This window comes from Phoxinus phoxinus (genome assembly GCF_949152265.1).
Source record: "Phoxinus phoxinus genome assembly, chromosome: 10".
In the NCBI taxonomy this organism is placed as follows: Eukaryota; Metazoa; Chordata; class Actinopteri; order Cypriniformes; family Leuciscidae; genus Phoxinus; species Phoxinus phoxinus.
The window spans coordinates 8,530,510-8,536,992 of NC_136885.1; the positions used below are offsets into that span (position 1 = coordinate 8,530,510).

A 6,483-nucleotide genomic window follows, 5' to 3' on the forward strand; every position below is an offset into this window, starting at 1 on the left:
TTATGCCTAAAGCCCAATTTATACTTCTGCGTCGAACTCACACAATAGCTGTATATAATTGTCATGATGGTAAGCGGACAACACAGCAGGTTTGGAGAAACAGTCACTTTAATTAGTGTTTGATAAGTTTTGACAAAACAGATGCAGCCTCAAAAGAAACAAAAAAGTACCCGAGGTAGTTAGAAACTCAGGGAAGTGCGTATAGCAAAACAGGTGAACAGAGGTCTGTTAGGCTGGAGCTGCGTGGCTGAATTCTCCGAGAGTGATAGCGTCCGGGAGGCAGACAGCGATTCTCTGGGCAGGGTTCGGAACCGACACGCACGGGTCCACGCGACAGGACTGAGACAGGACAAAATAGAATCAGACACAATACTGTTCACAATAGCAAATGCAATACTCAAGCGAGGTCTGATAGAAAGAAGAGCCAGGATATAGGGAAGCAATCAGTAAGAAAGGAGGGACAGGTGATGAGAGTAACAGGCTAAGAATGGTAAAGAGCATCAGCTGAAAGACATGAAAGTAGATTGAAGAGGTGCACTGTAAAAAATTATTCCCATGATTTGTTAACACAACAAATTTTCTTTTGTCAAATCAACTTAGATTCACTAAGGTTGTTCAGATAACAAAACACTTTTAGTTTAGGTTGATTAAACTAATGGCTTGACGGCAATGCACTGATATAAAATAAAAACATTAGTTGATTCTACTAATAATACTAATAATAATAATAGAGATAGTTCACAAGACCTCTGAGTCTTAATTTTCCCTGCGCATGCGCCGAACGACCGGGAGTAAACAACACAGAGACGACACTTGAATGCGAAGGCGCGATTTTCTTCTCAGCCTCTTCAGAAGCACGGAAAGACGGTTTATGGTAAGTAATTTTTAAATTCAATGTCTTATAGGCTGTTTTTGTCTAAGGGTAATTAAATTTATTTCCTAGAAAATCAGAAGATGGTTTAAATTAATCTATAAGTAATAATTTCCCCTCAGAAATTCCAGAAGTTTCCATTGAGGTAAAATAGTGTTTCTTATGTCATCTTTAACGTTACAGTTTAGTAAGGCTGTTAGTGAAGCGTTTCAACCTTCAAATAATCCCGATAAATAATAATATTTTAGTCATTTTTCATTTTCCCCGTGATTAAACACGAATGCGTAACGTTATTGCCCGTTTTAAAGTAATAGCAGCTAACGTTAATAATGCATTCAGGTTGAACGGCAATAAGTCGCCTTATAGAGATTGTAACGTTACTGTTATACTTATGCTTCTGAAGCAATAAGTGTTCAAATTAATCTTTTTTTTGTGATATTTCAGACTTGTTAAGCTTATGGACATGGTTGCCACACGACGTAACAGTTAACTTGGATCACACCAGAACGGGAAGACGCCATTTTCTTCACAGCTGGGCTGTTTATGGTAAGTAACGTTCATTTTAAAATTCAATATGTCTCTGTCTCAACTGGTTTAGTCTAAGATTAAATAAGTTATTACCCTTCTAGGCTGTCGAGGTCTGGTATTGTTAAAAAAAAAAAAATCGCTTCATCTAAATGGCATGAGACTTTACTAACGTTATACTTGCTATACTTCAGTACAGTAAAAGTGCTACAGTTTGTTATCATAGTAATTTTATAGTAAATCCAAAAGCAATGAATGGTAAATGAGCCAAGAGCAGAAAATTCATATAATTGTAAGTGTTTGTTTTCCACCAGGTGGCAGAAATAGTCCATGTTATTTGCATGAATGAAAATGAGTAATGGGGATCTTATTTAAAGTGAATTTTACTCCACAACTGTACAGTTAAATAATATAAGTTAAAGGTAGAATAGGTCATCTGGGAAATGCTAACTTTAGCCTGCTAGCTTTGAAAACATAGATCCCCCCTCCTTGCAAATCATGTCCAAACCCACGCCTACTCCAAAACCATGAACGAAGCAGAAGCGAGTCGTATGGAAGTAAAATAATGGCAAATGTTTTTGAAATAAAAAAGCCTGTTGAATTGCACTACTTGGAAAAAAAAAAATGCATTGCATTAACCATACTTGCATTTTAATGCATTGCATTTTTATGGGCTGAAATTCAACATGGTTGTATATTTAAGCTGTGAATATTTCATTTCAAACACATTTTCATTAATACAAATTAAATAATAATAATAATAATCCATATTCACCTTTTATATTTCACTTCCAAAATATTCAAACTGTTTAAAAATACAACCTATAATATTCAACAGGCAATTTTTGGTCCACTTTATTTACAAATTCGCTTCCACAAATTCAGTGGTTCAAATTCGACAGTAAATTCAACATTGACATCCAGGAACTGCAGGAAAAAGCAGTAGATTACCGAGCATAATCTCCATCTGCTGTTAATCAACCTCACCAGCAGGGGGCGCAAGCGTGTGTTGTTGACGAAGACCAGAGCAACAGTTAGAGCAAGCCATTCATTCATAAAAACTGATTTATAGAAATGTAAGTGTATTTGTGATTGTTATGAGGACTGTTTTTATGTTTAATTCAGTGTCTTTACGGTCCCTGTGTAGCCTACATGCATCTTTCTCTACGTGAACGAGATTATAATGTTATTCCCCGATGCTGATGTACAGAACGAATGTTACATTTGAGGTAGACATTATTTCTCTTGGTTGTTTAGTTGCCTTAACTTTATATCGTGGCGATGTGTTGCAGGCTACTGGGTTTCCCTCAATAATTCAGGATTGCTGGACATATAAAACGCTTAGCTTAATGGACTAATACAGTGATATAAAAGACCAAACTCGCACTTTATTGAGAAGGCTGTACTATATGGCTACAGGCAAACAGACTCAGAATATGAACTTAACACGAAAAGTTTCACGCTAAGCGTTTCCCAGTGATATACTGGTTATAAGTTGGCTTGACGTTGGACATTCGCACATTTAGGGACCGTCTCTAAAGTTACGTACGTAAGTTATGTATTGGTATACACGTTTCTAACTTCAATAGCAAACTTCTATTTATTTTAATAAATATAAATAAATGAAAAAGGTGTACATCATGCTTGACACCTACATGAACACTTTAGAGTTGGTTTATGACTGTAAGTCATTCTCTTCCAATGCTATTGAAGTTAGAAACGTGTATACCGATGTCGTGTAACTTTAGAGACGGCCCCTAAATGCGCGAATGTCCAACGTCAAGCCAACTTTATAACCAGTATATCACTGGGAAACACTTGGTGTGAAATTTTGTGCATATTCTGACTCTGCTTGCCTGTAGCCAAATAATACAGCCTTCTCAATAAGGTGCGAGTTTGGACTTTTATATCACTGTATTCGTCTATTAAAGGACAATTCCGGCGAAAAAATTAACCTAGGGGTAATTAACACATGGTTACCGAGTCGATCGTTCTCTGGGATGTGTTTTCATGATAATCGAATGTAAAGAGTTTTATCTCTAAAAACAGATTAGCTTATAACGCTAGTATATGGGGCATCGAATATAAGTAAAAAGAAGTCGCTAGTTAATACCACTAACAAGGCTCAAAATAGCCTCTCACTAACACGGTAGCATAATGAGGGTCCCTACATGCAAACCGAAGCATTGAGAACTTTGTAAGTGTACAGACAGTTTAATAAGAAGATACTTTATAAAGACAGTATATTACGTGTATACAGGCAGGAGCCATCTTTGGAAAACAGTCTCGACCAGTCAAGCCACGAACGTCGTGCTAGTCGATAGGTTTAAGTCACAGTTCAGCTCACGTAGCACGCCGTTCGTGGCTCAACTGGTCGAGACTGTTTTCCAAAGATGGCTCCTGCCTGTATACGCGACGTGTACTGTCTTCATAAAGTATCTTCTTATTAAACTGTCTGTACACTTACAAAGTTCTAAATGCTTCGGTTTGCATGTAGGGACCCTCATTATGCTACCGTGTTAGTGTGAGGCTATTTTGAGCCTTGTTAGTGGTATTAACTAGCGACTTCTTTTTACTTATATTCGATGCCCCATATACTAGCATTATAAGCTAATCTGTTTTTAGAGATAAAACTATTTACATTCGATTATCATGAAAACGCATCCCAGAGAACCATCGACTCGGTAACCATGTGTTAATTACCACTAGGTTCATTTAGCACCGGAATTGTCCTTTAAGCTAAGCGTTTTATATGTCCAGCAATCCTGAATTATTGAGGGAAACCCAGTAGCCTGCAACACATCGCCGCGATATAAAGTTAAGGCAACTAAACAACCAAGAGAAATATATGTCTACCTCAAATGTAACATTCGTTCTGTACATCAGCATCGGGGAATAACATTATAATCTCGTTCACGTAGAGAAAGATGCATGTAGGCTACACAGGGGCCGAGAAGACACTGAATTAAACATAAAAACAGCCCTCATAATAATCACAAATACACTTACATTTCTATAAATCAGTTTTTATGAATGAATGGCTTGCTCTAACTGTTGCTCTGGTCTTCGTCAACAACACACGCTTGCGCCCCCTGCTGGTGAGGTTGATTAACAGCAGATGGAGATTATGCTTGGTAATATACTGCTTTTTCCTGCAGTTCCTGGATGTCAATGTTGAATTTACTGTCGAATTTGTGGAAGTGAATTTGTAAAACGAAATAAAATGGACTGAAAATTGCCTGTTGAATATTATAGGTTGTATTTTTAAACAGTTTGAATATTTTGGAAGTGAACTATGAAAGGTGAATATAGATTATTGAATTTTTATTAATGAAAATGTGTTCATTTTCCGATGGAAAATGAAAAGTTGCGATTTTCTAGGCCGTTATGGCTAGGAACTATACTCTTCATTTGCAACTTTTCATTTTCCGTCGGTCTTAGTACACGATGTAACTACAGAAGAGTCAAGGTTTAAAGGGATAGTTCACTTTGAAATAAATTTTTGATATGTTTTAGCTTACCTCAAGGGCATTTTTATATGTCTTTAAAAATGTCTTTGTTTCCACAGTATTTTCAATTTTGATATTTTTAGGTCAAACCGTTGTTGTCTGACAGTCATATCATGCAGGTCTATGGGGTCCACCTCAAAGAGCATGCACAGAGAAGTCCAAATTAAACATGATTTAATGACTCGTAAATGTAAGTACACATTGATGGCCTAAGACACGAAACGAGCCGTTTGTGTGAGAAAACTAACAGTATTTATATCGTTTTTACCTCTTGTAACACAGCCACGTCCAAAGTGATCTGAGGGCGCGAGTGCATCCTGGTGTGTGACGTGTGCGCAGACTGGTGCATAGATGTTTACACTAGATGCCGCCTTGGCTACGGCAGTTCATTTGAACGAATGTCTTTAATGCGGCATCTAGTGTATATATATCTATGCATCAGTTTGCGTACACGTCACACAGAAGGACGTGACTGTGATTACAAGAGGTAAAAACGATATAAATACTGTTAGTTTTCTCACACAAACGGCTCGTTTCGTGTCTTAGGCCATCAATGTGTACTTACATTTACGAGTCATTAAGTCATGTTTAATTTGGACTTCTCTGTGCATGCTCTTTGAGGTGGACCCCATAGACCTGCATTATATGACTGACAGACAAGAACGGTTTGACCTAAAAATATCAAAATTGAAAATACTGTGGAAACAAAGACACCTACATCTTGGATGCCCTTGAGGTAAGCTAAAACATATCAAAAATTAATTTCAAAGTGAACTATCCCTTTAAATAAGAAAAATATCAAAACTCTTTGGTAATTTTTTTGAGAGAGATGCTAACGGTCTAATCAGAATCAATGATCTATGCTAAGCTATGCTAAAAGTGATAATGCCAGACCTGGAGATCGTCTGAATGGATTCGAAAACGGTAAAACTGTTTAACTCTAGGGGAGTTGGAAAATGACCCTATTTCAAAAAAAGTGGAGTGTTCCTTTAACACTCATTCATTGTTACCTACAAATGCTTTGTAAATTTGTAATTTTGTGATTCATAATAATTTCCTTTTTCTCTTATTAGCCAACTGATGAGGAAGAGGTGGTGAAGGGGATGAATGTTGGACTCTTGGTGGTCACAGAGGAGAACACTGCAAACCTCCTCCCAAAGGAAATAATTGATGTGGCTGTGGTGTTAGAGGAGGACATTGTGCTTGATGGCTTAAAATAATATTAAAAAGGATTTTAAAGGAGAATATTTCTCAAACAGCAGTAAAAGGGTTAGTTTACCCAAAAATTAAAATTGTCATTACTCACCCTCATGTCGTTCCAAACCTGAAAGACTTTGGAACACAAATTAAGATATTTTTAATGAAATCTGTCAACTACCACTGTCAAGCCCCAGAAAGGTAATAAAGACATCATTGAAGTAATCCATGTGACTCCAGTGGATTAACCTCAAGTTTATGAAGTGACGCGAGTGCTTTGTTTAAAAAAAAAATATATATTTACAAAATATTAATCTATCAATCTCCAACGCACGTTCAAGTTTTTTTTGTGCAAACAAAGCACTCGCGTCACTTCATAAA

General features: G+C 36.9%; 1 long non-coding RNA gene across 1 annotated transcript; it reads left to right on the forward strand.

Annotated features, from left to right (window-relative positions):
- The first annotated feature begins 785 nt into the window (after positions 1–785).
- On the forward strand, positions 786–6,152 carry LOC307005883. Its single transcript, XR_013799350.1, has 3 exons — positions 786–874; positions 1,316–1,417; positions 5,979–6,152. It is a non-coding gene; the product is annotated as an uncharacterized lncRNA (long non-coding RNA).
- Positions 6,153–6,483: the final 331 nt, after the last annotated feature.